Source organism: Littorina saxatilis, linkage group LG9 (genome assembly GCF_037325665.1).
Source record: "Littorina saxatilis isolate snail1 linkage group LG9, US_GU_Lsax_2.0, whole genome shotgun sequence".
NCBI classification, from domain to species: domain Eukaryota; kingdom Metazoa; phylum Mollusca; class Gastropoda; order Littorinimorpha; family Littorinidae; genus Littorina; species Littorina saxatilis.
Window position 1 is genome coordinate 43290339 of NC_090253.1, and position 12642 is coordinate 43302980.

General features: G+C 41.1%; 1 protein-coding gene across 1 annotated transcript in view; it reads right to left on the minus strand.

Moving 5' to 3' along the window:
- LOC138977207 (peroxisomal sarcosine oxidase-like) overlaps positions 1 to 12642 on the minus strand; it is a 40541-nt gene that overhangs the window by 1933 nt on the left and 25966 nt on the right. The window lies entirely within an intron of this gene.

Below are 12642 nucleotides of genomic sequence, written 5' to 3' on the forward strand. Positions count from 1 at the left end.
AAATGGGGACGTATGTGTACACAAAGTGCAGAGCTAGAATTACGTTATCGGTGCTATGAATGTTTTAGGTGTTAGAAAGTTTGTTAAAACTTCAATGAGCGTTAAATGCCATTCTAAAGTGTCAAAACTCATTTCAGGAGGTTATTACATAAAATGCAACCTCCAGCGTGATTTTTTTAGAAACAAACAGGTATTTGGGGACGATGTTTGCTGTACAGCAGTGAAATGGGGACGTCCAAAAGTGCAGAGCTCCCGCAGAGCTATATGAATGGTTTCATCACATACATGGCGCTAGGCGACATATGTTGTGAAAAATTTTACAAATCACGTTTTTGCGCCCGATATTTTCTTGTCATCTCCAAAGTCAAGGGACAAACACGAAATTCCTTGACTTTTGGGGTAGCGCGACTCTGTTAATTTTAAGAATTAAAAAAAAAAAAAATTCATTACTAGGATGTCCCATCGTTGGGAAATTCCGGTCGCTTCCTCCGAGTGGAAAGCTAGCAGTGACAGAGTCGCACTACCCCAAGTCAAGGGATCTATTAGTCCTGTTTCGCCGTTATCCCAATTCGCCCCCATCCCATTTTGGCGACATTTCTCAGGCCAAGTGTCATTTTACCACCATATCATGTACCATTAGCTCCACATCCCATTTTGGCGCAATCCCGTTTCGCCGTTAGCCCATTTCGCCCCCATCCCATTTTTGCGACATTTTACAGGCCAAGTGTCATTTTACCACCATGTCATGTACCATTAGCTCCACGTCCCATTTTGACGCAATCCCGTTTGGCCGTTATCCCATTTTGCCCCCATCCCATTTTTGCGACATTTCATAGGTTATGTGTCATTTTACATGCCATTCTAAAGTGTCAAAACTCATTTCAGGAGGTTATTACATAAAATGCAACCTCCAGCGTGATTTTTTAGAAACAAACAGGTATTTGGGGACGATGTTTGCTGTACAGCAGTGAAATGGGGACGTCCAAAAGTGCAGAGCTCCCGCAGAGCTATATGAATGGTTTCATCACATACATGGCGCTAGGCGACATATGTTGTGAAAAATTTTACAAATCACGTTTTTGCGCCCGATATTTTCTTGTCATCTCCAAAGTCAAGGGACAAACACGAAATTCCTTGACTTTTGGGGTAGCGCGACTCTGTTAATTTTAAGAATTAAAAAAAAAAAAAAATTCATTACTAGGATGCCCCATCGTTGGGAAATTCCGGTCGCTTCCTCCGAGTGGAAAGCTAGCAGTGACAGAGTCGCACTACCCCAAGTCAAGGGATCTATTAGTCCTGTTTCGCCGTTATCCCAATTCGCCCCCATACCATTTTGGCGACATTTCTCAGGCCAAGTGTCATTTTACCACCATATCATGTACCATTAGCTCCACATCCCATTTTGGCGCAATCCCGTTTCGCCGTTAACCCATTTCGCCCCATCCCATTTTGGCGACATTTTACAGGCCAAGTGTCATTTTACCACCATGTCATGTACCATTAGCTCCACGTCCCATTTTGGCGCAATCCCGTTTGGCCGTTAGCCCATTTCGCCCCCATCCCATTTTTGCGACATTTTACAGGCCAAGTGTCATTTTACCACCATGTCATGTACCATTAGCTCCACGTCCCATTTTGGCGCAATCCCGTTTGGCCGTTATCCCATTTTGCCCCCATCCCATTTTTGCGACATTTCATAGGCCATGTGTCATTTTACATGCCATTCTAAAGTGTCAAAACTCATTTCAGGAGGTTATTACATAAAATGCAACCTCCAGCGTGATTTTTTAGAAACAAACAGGTATTTGGGGACGATGTTTGCTGTACAGCAGTGAAATGGGGACGTCCAAAAGTGCAGAGCTCCCGCAGAGCTATATGAATGGTTTCATCACATACATGGCGCTAGGCGACATATGTTGTGAAAAATTTTACAAATCACGTTTTTGCGCCCGATATTTTCTTGTCATCTCCAAAGTCAAGGGACAAACACGAAATTCCTTGACTTTTGGGGTAGCGCGACTCTGTTAATTTTAGGAATTAAAAAAAAAAATTAATTACTAAGATGTCCCATCGTTGGGAAATTCCGGTCGCTTCCTCCGAGTGGAAAGCTAGCACTGACAGAGTCGCACTACCCCAAGTCAAGGGATCTATTAGTCCTGTTTCGCCGTTATCCCAATTCGCCCCCATCCCATTTTGGCGACATTTCTCAGGCCTAGTGTCATTTTACCACCATATCATGTACCAATAGCCCCACATCCTATTTTGGCGCAATCCCGTTTGGCCGTTAGCCCATTTCGCCCCCATCCCATTTTTGCGACATTTTACAGGCCAAGTGTCATTTTACCACCATGTCATGTACCATTAGCTCCACTTCCCATTTTGGCGCAATCCCGTTTCGCCGTTATCCCATTTTGCCCCATCCCATTTTTGCGACATTTCATAGGCCATGTGTCATTTTACCACCGTGTCAAACCACTAGCGCCACATTCCATTTTGTCGCCATGCCGTTTTGCCGTCATCCCATTTTGCCGCCATCTCTATTTCGCGACATTTTGGATTGTGGCAAAAATGGAATTTGGCCTAAACGGAATGTCTTCCTAGTTGAATAACGCAGTATAGTAGTATAGTGAGGCTTGGCAAGAAGAATAAATAAAAAATGTGATGGCGGCCAAATGGGATGGTGTCAAAATGGGATGACGTGCTATTGTTATGACACGGTAGTAAAATGACGCTTGGCTTGTGAAATGTCGCGACAATGGGATGGGGGATAAATGGAATACGGTAAAACGGCATGGCGGCCAAATGGGATATGGTGTCAAAATGGGATGTCGCGCTATTGTTATGACATGTTAGTAAAATGCCCTGTCACGTAGTCTCAATCCAAATTGGAAATCCATAGCATCATCATTATAATCATCCTCATCTCATTAATCATCCAAAATTATAAATTTTATAAAATGACGCTTGGCTTGTGAAATGTCGCGAAAATGGGATAGGGAAAAAAATGGGACGGCGGCAAAATGGGATTGCACCAAAATGGGATGTGGATCAGCCACTAGATTTCCAATTTTAAAGTCTTAGGTATGACCCGGTGTGACGTTTTCATCTTTCGCCGTGTTGATATTTCGATTTTCGGCCTCGTTGATCTAGTATAAACTCTACACTGAACAAAAAAAACACCCTTCGATAGTACTGATGAGCGACCTTGTGTACCTTACATTCATGGGGCCAAATTTGTCCAACCAATTATTTTATTTAACTTAGAAATTTGATTCATCCTAAAATGTTTCCCTTCTTACTCAAGGGACGTAACCACTCGGTACACGTTTTCGAAGAATTCGATTTTGGGAGTGAAATCTATTTAATTTCACAACCAATTTTTTTCACATGCAAGAAACTGACATGCTTTTCGTCCATAAATAATTTCTCTTCTTAATTTTACCAGGAAACAACATTTCGGTCTCGAGTAAATATCGAGGGGGAAATATGTACACAGGCGAAAGATGAAATCGTGACACCGGCCGAGGTTCAAACCCACGACCTCCCGATCACGGGGCGGACGCCTTACCACTAAGCTAATCGTGCCGGTTTACCCTTGAGTGACAGACGGACAGACAAAAGAATATACAGACAGACCGTAATTAACACAAACACACACACTCAGCAGAGCAAAGCGGTATAACACACAAACTCAGCAGAGCAAGGCAGTATTACACACACAGACTCTGCAGAGCAACTAAGTCGGTGACACACAGACACAGTTATTTGGGGACGATGTTTGCTGTATAGCAGTGAAATGGGGACGTCCAAAAACCGATAGCTCTGCGCTGTGCTATGAATGGTTTCATCAGTTACATATGGCGCTAGGCGACATAAGAGTATTTCCAATCCAGTCAGTAGCTAGCATTCACGACCCTGACAACGGATGGTTTGAGTCTGATTTATGAGAATGAGAATGAGGGAGAGAGAGTTGTATTAAATTGAATTGAATTAAATTGAATTGAATTTATCTTTCTCTTAACACTGTAACAGAACAAGAAATGCTAAAATGGTTTTTTTTTCATCCCGCCCTCGCCCATTGAGTTGAAATAGAAGTTAACCACATTATGTTTGAAAATGTTCCAGTGCTTTATGTACAATAATGTTTCAATACAATCATAGTGTATTAACATTTTACCAGTATCAGCTGCAAAATAGAAGTAGTGCTTTACAAGTTTCGAAAGAGAAACAGCATGTAATGATACGTAAATGGTGTACAACAGTGAATTGGGGACTGTTTCCCAAACAGCAGTCAGATGGGGTCTGGTTGTTGTACAGCAGTCATTTGGAGGCACAAGCTAAAACTGCTTCAGAGATGTGTGTTTTTCATTGGCTTTGATCTCCGCTGAGAGGGAGAGAGTCAGAAAGAGCGACATAGACAGATAGACAGAGACAGAGAGACAGACCGAGACAACAAAGGAGAGGTTAAGGACACCCCCTTACCCTTGAGTGACAGACGGACAGACAAAAGAATATACAGACAGACAGACCGTAATTAACACAAACACACTCAGCAGAGCAAAGCGGTATAACACAAACTCTGCAGCAAGGCAGTATTACACACACACACACACACTCTGCAGAGCAACTAAGTCGGTGACACACAGACACAGGTATTTGGGGACGATGTATGCTGTACAGCAGTGAAATGTGCTTGTTTGTTTGTTTGTTTGCTTCACGCCCAGCCGACCACGAAGGGCCATATCAGGGCGGTGCTGCTTTGACATATAACGTGCGCCACACACAAGACAGAAGTCGCAGCACAGGCTTCATGTCTTACCCAGTCACATTATTCTGACACCGGACCAACCAGTCCTAGCACTAACCCCATAATGCCAGACGCCAGGCGGAGCAGCCACTAGATTGCCAATTTTAAAGTCTTAGGTATGACCCGGCCGGGTTTCGAACCCACGACCTCCCGATCACGGGGCGGACGCCTTACCACTAGGCCACCGTGCCGGTATGGTTTGAGTCCTATTTATGAGAACGAGAATGAGGGAGAGATGATTGTATTGAATTGAATTGAATTAAATTGAATTGAATTGATCTTTATCTTAACACTGTAACAGAATAGGAAATGCTAAACTACTTTTTTTTTTTCATCCCGCCCTCGCTCATTGAGGTGAAATAGAAGTTAACCACATTATGTTTGAAAATGTTTCCAGTGCATTATGTACAATAATGTTTTAATACAATCATAGAGTATTAACGTTTTACCAGTATCAGCTGCAAAATATAGTAGTAGTGCTTTACGAGTTTTGCAAGAGAAGCAGCATGTAATGATACGTAAATGTGATATAATACAACAGCGATCAAAGTTCAAGTCTGAAGGTAGGCTCTGAGAAGTGTAACCAGTGCATGCAAATCCTTGGCGATATGATTTATCTCAATAAGGTACAGTGTTCGTCGCACATCCGCAGGCTCCTCAATAAATGCCAGTCGTTCTGATTCATCATAACTCATGTCTGCTTTGTCCCTGAATAACGTCCAGTACAATGTTTCAGCTTTGGTACAATCGTAGGTGAACATGAAGTCATCTGATTTTGCAAGCAGCTGTTTGGATGAAGCATTGTACACCATTCTAATCACTTTCTTTCGTGTTCTGGGGTTCGTAGTAATTTCTAAAGCAAGTGCTTTTACTTCCCCTAGACTGTACTCCCTTTCCAAAGCATCCTTTTCAGCTTTAGTCAACTGCTTTTCCACTGGTTCCTCTGTATCACTCTCTGACGTAAAATATCTGTCCTTGTCACTGTCAGTGGCCACGCATGTGGAGTCAACGGATTGCTGCAAGGCAGGTTCCGTCAGCTTGGATGGAATGTGGCTCCGTGATTCACGTGCTTCAATGTTCACAACACAGCTTGCCTCGCTGTCAATGCGTTCGCCGGCGTGTAGTCTCATTTTCTGTTTGTGCCTAACGTCGGGAACTTTGTCGTACGTGTTTGTGTGAATTATGCCTGATGTTGTGCTGGCATGATTTCGCAGATGATCGATCAGCTGTATCAACAGAAGAAACGCATACCTCTTTGCTGTTAAATTGTTGGGATCATTGTCTGTCACGTCTGAGCTGCGAAGGGGTTTTGTTTACGTTGCGTTGACTAGCTCGGCAAATGGCGGCCTGTTGGTTCTCTGTGCTGAGCAGTTGAAGTGTGACTGTGGCTCCTTCTCATTCTCCGGTGACTTTCCAGTACTTGACATAGTGGTCAGCTGGCAGGCCTGTCAAGGTAGCTTCCACAGCAGTTGGTAGTCCAACGACAGGCATTTTCTTCACTTGTTCAAGTAAATTGCTGGAGCGAAAAATGTGTGCTGCCGGAGGGACAGATAGAGAGAGAGAGAGAAAGAGAGAGAGAGAGAGACAATGACAATGACAATGGCAATTCTTTATTTAACGAGGGTAGTAGATTAAGCAGTGGTCTGCTTTTTTACATCCAGCCCTCGTCCTAAAGAGGGACTAACTAAAAAAATGAAATAAAAAATACAAGATACAAATTAGAAAATAGATAACTAAAATTCTACATTTTAACAGATAACTAAAGTGAAAACACATTATACATATGTACACAAAATGCATTACATTGAGGTAAATTGCGAGTTGATTGATGTGAATTAAGTGGTATAGTGCAGCTTGCACTTTCTCAACATCATGCTCTAATCCATACATTACATTTTAAAGAAAATCAATCAAACAAGCAAGACATTGCCAAGATCATCACACATCTAAATACATGTAGTGGTTGGTTTGTAAGTCCCTTCATTCGAAAAGGGTTTGTGTACATTATACCAATAAAGAGGAGAGGCGCATGTTTAATACAAAAATTGTATTTGTAATTGTAGAGAGAGAGAGAGAGAGAGTGAGAGTTGGGGTAATTAAATAAGAAAGAAAGACAGAGACAGAGTGAGAGAGACGGACAAACAGACGGACAGACATACGGACAGACAGTAACCTGCGAGAGAGAGGAAGACAGACAGATAGGCACACAGTCAAAAACCGGGAAAAAAAAATCATAGAAAGAGATAGAGATAAAAGACACAATTGCAACAGCTCTGCAGATTTCTTTCCTACGTGTTTGTTTAAAACAAATCTGACAGAGAAAGGAGAACAAAACAGAGAGAGAGTAGGAAAGAGAAAGTGTGTAAGAGAGAGAGAGAGAGATTGATTGATTGATTAAACTTTATTACAGAAGGATGGAGATTTTAGGCGTTGCCTAGTCTTACAATCTGTCCTTGCTAACTAACATGAATACAAAACAGACATGAAAACATTATAAGAGCAAAAGAGGTTGACGGCATAAAAATAAAAAAATCGTACATATGATAATAAATGGCATTTAAAGGCAAAGAAAAAGTCATATTATTTGATACTATTAAATACAATAACAGCAATAGAGATATGAAAATAGAAATAATGGTAAGGATGATGATGTCATAACGATAATAACAATAAAAAATATAAAAAAAATATTAAAAAAAATAATTTAAAAAAATATTTAAAAAAAATAAAAAAAAAAAATTTTAAAAAAATCCCGAGCACAAGAAACATATGGTCCAAATGAAACAACAACGGCGAGCAAGCAAAATAACAAACAGTAAGTCATTTGTATTTTACAAAAAATACCGACAACATAGCAAAAGGAAGAAAAGAACTACAACAAAGGATATACCAACACAACAGTAACAACAGAAACAGTAACCCTGAAAAGAGACTGCTATAAGATAACCGGTATGTATGATAACATTAGGACGGTTTAATACATCGGAGTAAACCCATTTTGAATCACCACTAGGTTACGATAACGGTGGAATGCTCCACTTGGAATCAGATTTGAAACAAATGTCTGTGTATTTGCTTTTTAAAGGCTTTGACTGATGGAATATATTTTAATGCTGTTGGAAGTGAATTCCACACTGATGACCCTGAAAATGCAAGACTAGACTTGTACAAATCTAGTCGGGGGCGAGGTGGAATGAATTTACTAGAACCATACCTGTTGGTTGCTTTTTGAAACAGCGACAGAATGTACTCTGGGACTTCCTTGTTCATAACTCTAAACATGAATAATGATTTATTCAGTTTAAGCTGCTGGTTCAACGGAAGGAGGCCGAGCAGTTTCAGTTTTTCGTCAGTAGTGAGAAAGAGAGAGAGAGAGAGAGAGAGAGAGAGAGAGAGAGAGAGAGAGAGAGAGAGAGAGAGAGAGAGAGAGAGAGAGAGAGAGGGGGGGGGGCGAGAGAGAGAACGGGAGAGAGAGATGACGATGATGATTTAACGTTGTTATACAATGAATAGGGTTAGAGGCTATCACGCAGCAAACTCTCCAAGAGAGGGAAATAAAGAGATATATCATCATCATCATCATCATCATCATCATCATCATCATCATCATCATCATCATCATCATCATCGACATCGGCATCGGTATTGGGATCAGCATCGTCACCTACATGTGTCTTTTCATGTTGTTTTTTTGTTTGTCGGCTTGTCTAGTCTGTCTGTCTCTGTCTCAGTCTCTGTGTCTGTCTGTCTGTCTGTCTGTCTGTCTGTCTGTCTGTCTGTCACGGGCTTGGGGTCTCTGTTTAATTTCGTCTGTTTTCCGTTGTTGCATCTTATTTGCATAACCATCTTCGATAATCATTTGGTCGAAATTTGGCAGGAATAAACCATCATTTGTAATACATTATGCTGACTGTAAGAGAGAGAGAGAGAGAGAGAGAGACAGACAGACAGAGAGAAAGAGAGAGAGAGATGAAGAGAGCGAAAAAGAGAGAGAGATGGCGAGAGAGAGATGGGGAGAGAGAGAAGGGGAGAGAGAGAGAGAGAGAGAGATGAAGAGAGCGAAAAAGAGAGAGAGATGGCAAGAGAGAGATGGGGAGAGAGAGAAGGGGAGAGAGAGAGAGAGAGAGAGAGAGACAGACAGACAGACAAACAAACAAACAGACAGACAGACACACAGACACGCAGACAGACACCAAAGGTTGAGAATAGAGAGAAAACAAGAAAAGTGTGAAGCAGCCGTGCATATTTCTTTTTTGCATAATCCGTGAAAGTAACCTAAGAGAGAGAGAAGAACAGGCAGACAGGCAGGGATGTGTGTGTGTGTGTGTGTGTCTGTGTGTGTGTGTGTGTAGAGTGATTCAGACTAAACTACTGTACCGATCTTTGTGAAATTTGACAGGAGAGTTCCTGGGTATGATATCCCCGAACGTTTTTTTCATTTTTTTGATAAATGTCTTTGATGACGTCATATCCGGTTTTTCGTGAAAGTTGAGGCGGCACTGTCACGCCCTCATTTTTCAACCAAATTGGTTGAAATTTTGGTCAAGTAATGTTCGACAAAGCCCGGACTTCGGTATTACATTTCAGCTTGGTGGCTTAATTAAATTAAAAATTAATTAATGACTTTGGTCATTAAAAATCAGAAAAATGTAAAAAAAAAAATAAAAAATTATAAAACGATCCACATTTACGTTCATCTTATTCTCCATTATTTGCTGATTCCAAAAACATATCAATATGTTATATTTGGATTAAAAACAAGCTCTGAAAATTAAAAATATAAAAATTAGTATCAAAATTAAATTTTCCAAATCAATTTAAAAACACTTTCATCTTATTCCTTATCGGTTCTTGATTCCAAAAACGTATAGATATGATATGTTTGGATTAAAAACACGCTCACAAAGTTAAAACGAATAGAGGTACAGAAAAGCGTGCTATCCTTCTCAGCGCAACTACTACCCCGCTCTTCTTGTCAATTTCACTGCCTTTGCCGTGAGCGGTGGCTGGCGATGCTACGAGTATACGGTCTTGCTGCGTTGCATTGCGTTCAGTTTCATTCTGTGAGTTCGACAGCTACTTGACTAAATGTTGTATTTTCGCCTTACGCGACTTGTTGACTCACATGCGAAGCAAAAGTGAGTCTATGTACTCACCCGAGTCGTCCGTCCGTCCGTCCGTCCGGACGTCCGTCCGGAAAACTTTAACGTTGGATATTTCTTGGACACTATTCAGTCTATCAGTACCAAATTTGGCAAGATGGTGTATGATGACAAGGCCCCAAAAAACATACATAGCATCTTGACCTTGCTTCAAGGTCAAGGTCGCAGGGGCCATAAATGTTGCCTAAAAAACAGCTATTGTTCTCATTTTCCCCATTTTCTCTGAAGTTTTTGAGATTGAATACCTCACCTATATATGATATATAGAGCAAAGTAAGCCCCATCTTTTGATACCAGTTTGGTTTACCTTGCTTCAAGGTCAAGGTCACAGGAGCTCTTCAAAGTTGGATTTTATACATATTTTGAAGTGACCTTGACCCTGAACTATGGAAGATAACTGTTTCAAACTTAAAAATTATGTGGGGAACATGTTATGCTTTCATCATGAGACACATTTGGTCACATATGATCAAGGTCAAGGTCACTTTGACCCTTATGAAATGTGACCAAAATAAGGTAGTGAACCACTAAAAGTGACCATATCTCATGGTAGAAAGAGCCAATAAGCACCATTGTACTTCCTATGTCTTGAATGAACAGCTTTGTGTTGCATGACCTTGGATGACCTTCACCTTGGGTCAAGGTCACATTGTATTTTGGTAGGAAAAATGTCTAAAGCAGTTCTTAGTGTATGATGTCATTACTAGGTTTAGTTATTTGACCTTGACCCTGAAGGTCAAGGTCATGTAAAGGTCAAGGTCAAGCATGTGAGTCGTATGGGCTTTGCCCTTCTTGTTTTTGTTTTGTTTTAATAAACTGAGAGAGTAAGAAAAAGACAAAAAGAGAGACAGAGCTAGAAATACAGAGAGACAGACAGAGAGACGGACCGACCGACAGAATTAGTGCGAGATAGAGATAGAGAGACACACAAACAGGGACAGACAGACAGAGACCGACATTTTGAGAAGAATGAAGAGAAAACCAGCAGTATTATATGCATAGTCTTAAGCTGTGTTTCCATATCGCGACGCGATGGCAGCACGATAGTTGCGGCGAGGTGGCGGCAGCGTCAAAACCGATCGCAACAGTAATATCAAAGAACGCATGTTTCCATATGTGCGACGCGACGGATGCTTCATCTGGGGATTTAATCAAGTTTGAGTGAATCTTTCTTGAAGGTTTTTCTTTGTATTCATAAATTATGAGTAATCTAAGCTTAATTAGTTTGGACAACATTTTGGATGAAATTATTGCTGCTGCAGGAACATTGAATTGGCAAGTCTGTAACAGTAATCGTCTCTCTGCCCCCCCCCCCCCCCCCCCTTGCTTGCTGAAAAATAAAATTAACTCTCTTCCCGTCCTCTGTCACATCCTCTGATTCTTTTGCTGTATCTTTTCCTCTTTTTTTGGTAAAAATTGTATCTTGTCTGTCTTACATTTATAACAAGGGGATAAGCGATTCTCTGACCTTGACATAACGTGAAATAATAATTCCTATCTAGATGTACATATTTATAACCACATTTAATATAAGCTTAGCTTATTGTGTGGTTACAAATGTTTATATCGCATATATATGCAAGTTATCCAAAGAATGAAATTGTTTTGAGACCTATAGCACCGTTAGTTTGTCAGAACAGGAGGTGGTCCATATCAGGCAGTTGTCCATGTTAGGCTATTTTCCCTTACGACCAGGGTGTGCTTATTGCGTGTCTTATGAGAAACAGACCGCGTGCAGAAACACACACACACTATGATGTGTTGTCGTATTATTTTTGCTTTGGTCAATCGTAGGACCCTATTCTGAGGTCTCAATATTTTCCCACGGTCTTCCCAACGCATGCGATGTCACTTTCCATTGAGCGTTTTTGCCACCATTTGGCAAGGAGTTATCAGCTGAGATAAAACGACTGTAAGTAGAACGCGAAAATCACACCTGGACTCGATCCGACCGACTGGTTCTTGTATACGCAAGAGCACTTGATAGTCTCTGCCGCGGATCATAAAATCGTATAATCTGCTGATTTTCGCATCCCGAATCTACTCAGCTTCGTCCCAATAGGCCCACTTAAAACATCACACGCGGAATTTAAATTAGCTAAGATGGACAACTGGACACCACATGTGAGAACCACGCACCAAGACATTGTCAGCATTGAGAGAATGTTTTCACGGAATTGTTTCACGATTCTGTGACACTGTTATATTGCGGGGTTATGATATTTTCTTCGTTTCTGATTTGAATTCATGTAAATGAAATCAAGTTAAAATTAAACACTATTGTTTTTTTAGAAACCAATGCGGACCCTGAAAGAAATAACGTTTCACTCAGATAAATTTTATCCAGCCTGTCACGTTTTTCATTTATACATTTTGACAGAAAAAAGAAAATAACAAAAGAAAAATTAACACATCTGTGTGGGATTAAAATCAAACGTCGATTTGTGTTACTAAAGTTACTGACCACCATGTGCATGCGAACATTTGCTGCCCCCCCCCCCCCCCTCCACATCGTAATCGTATCGGCTCTGTCTCATTTTGCCCACCACCCCTCCACCTCTCCCCAGGACCCCCCCCCCCCCCCACCTTCCTTTTCAGTAAATAGCCCTTCAGTCGGAGCGGCAGTTGTCGCCACGCATCAGACTTTTTTTGAATAATTATGTGCGGTTTTTA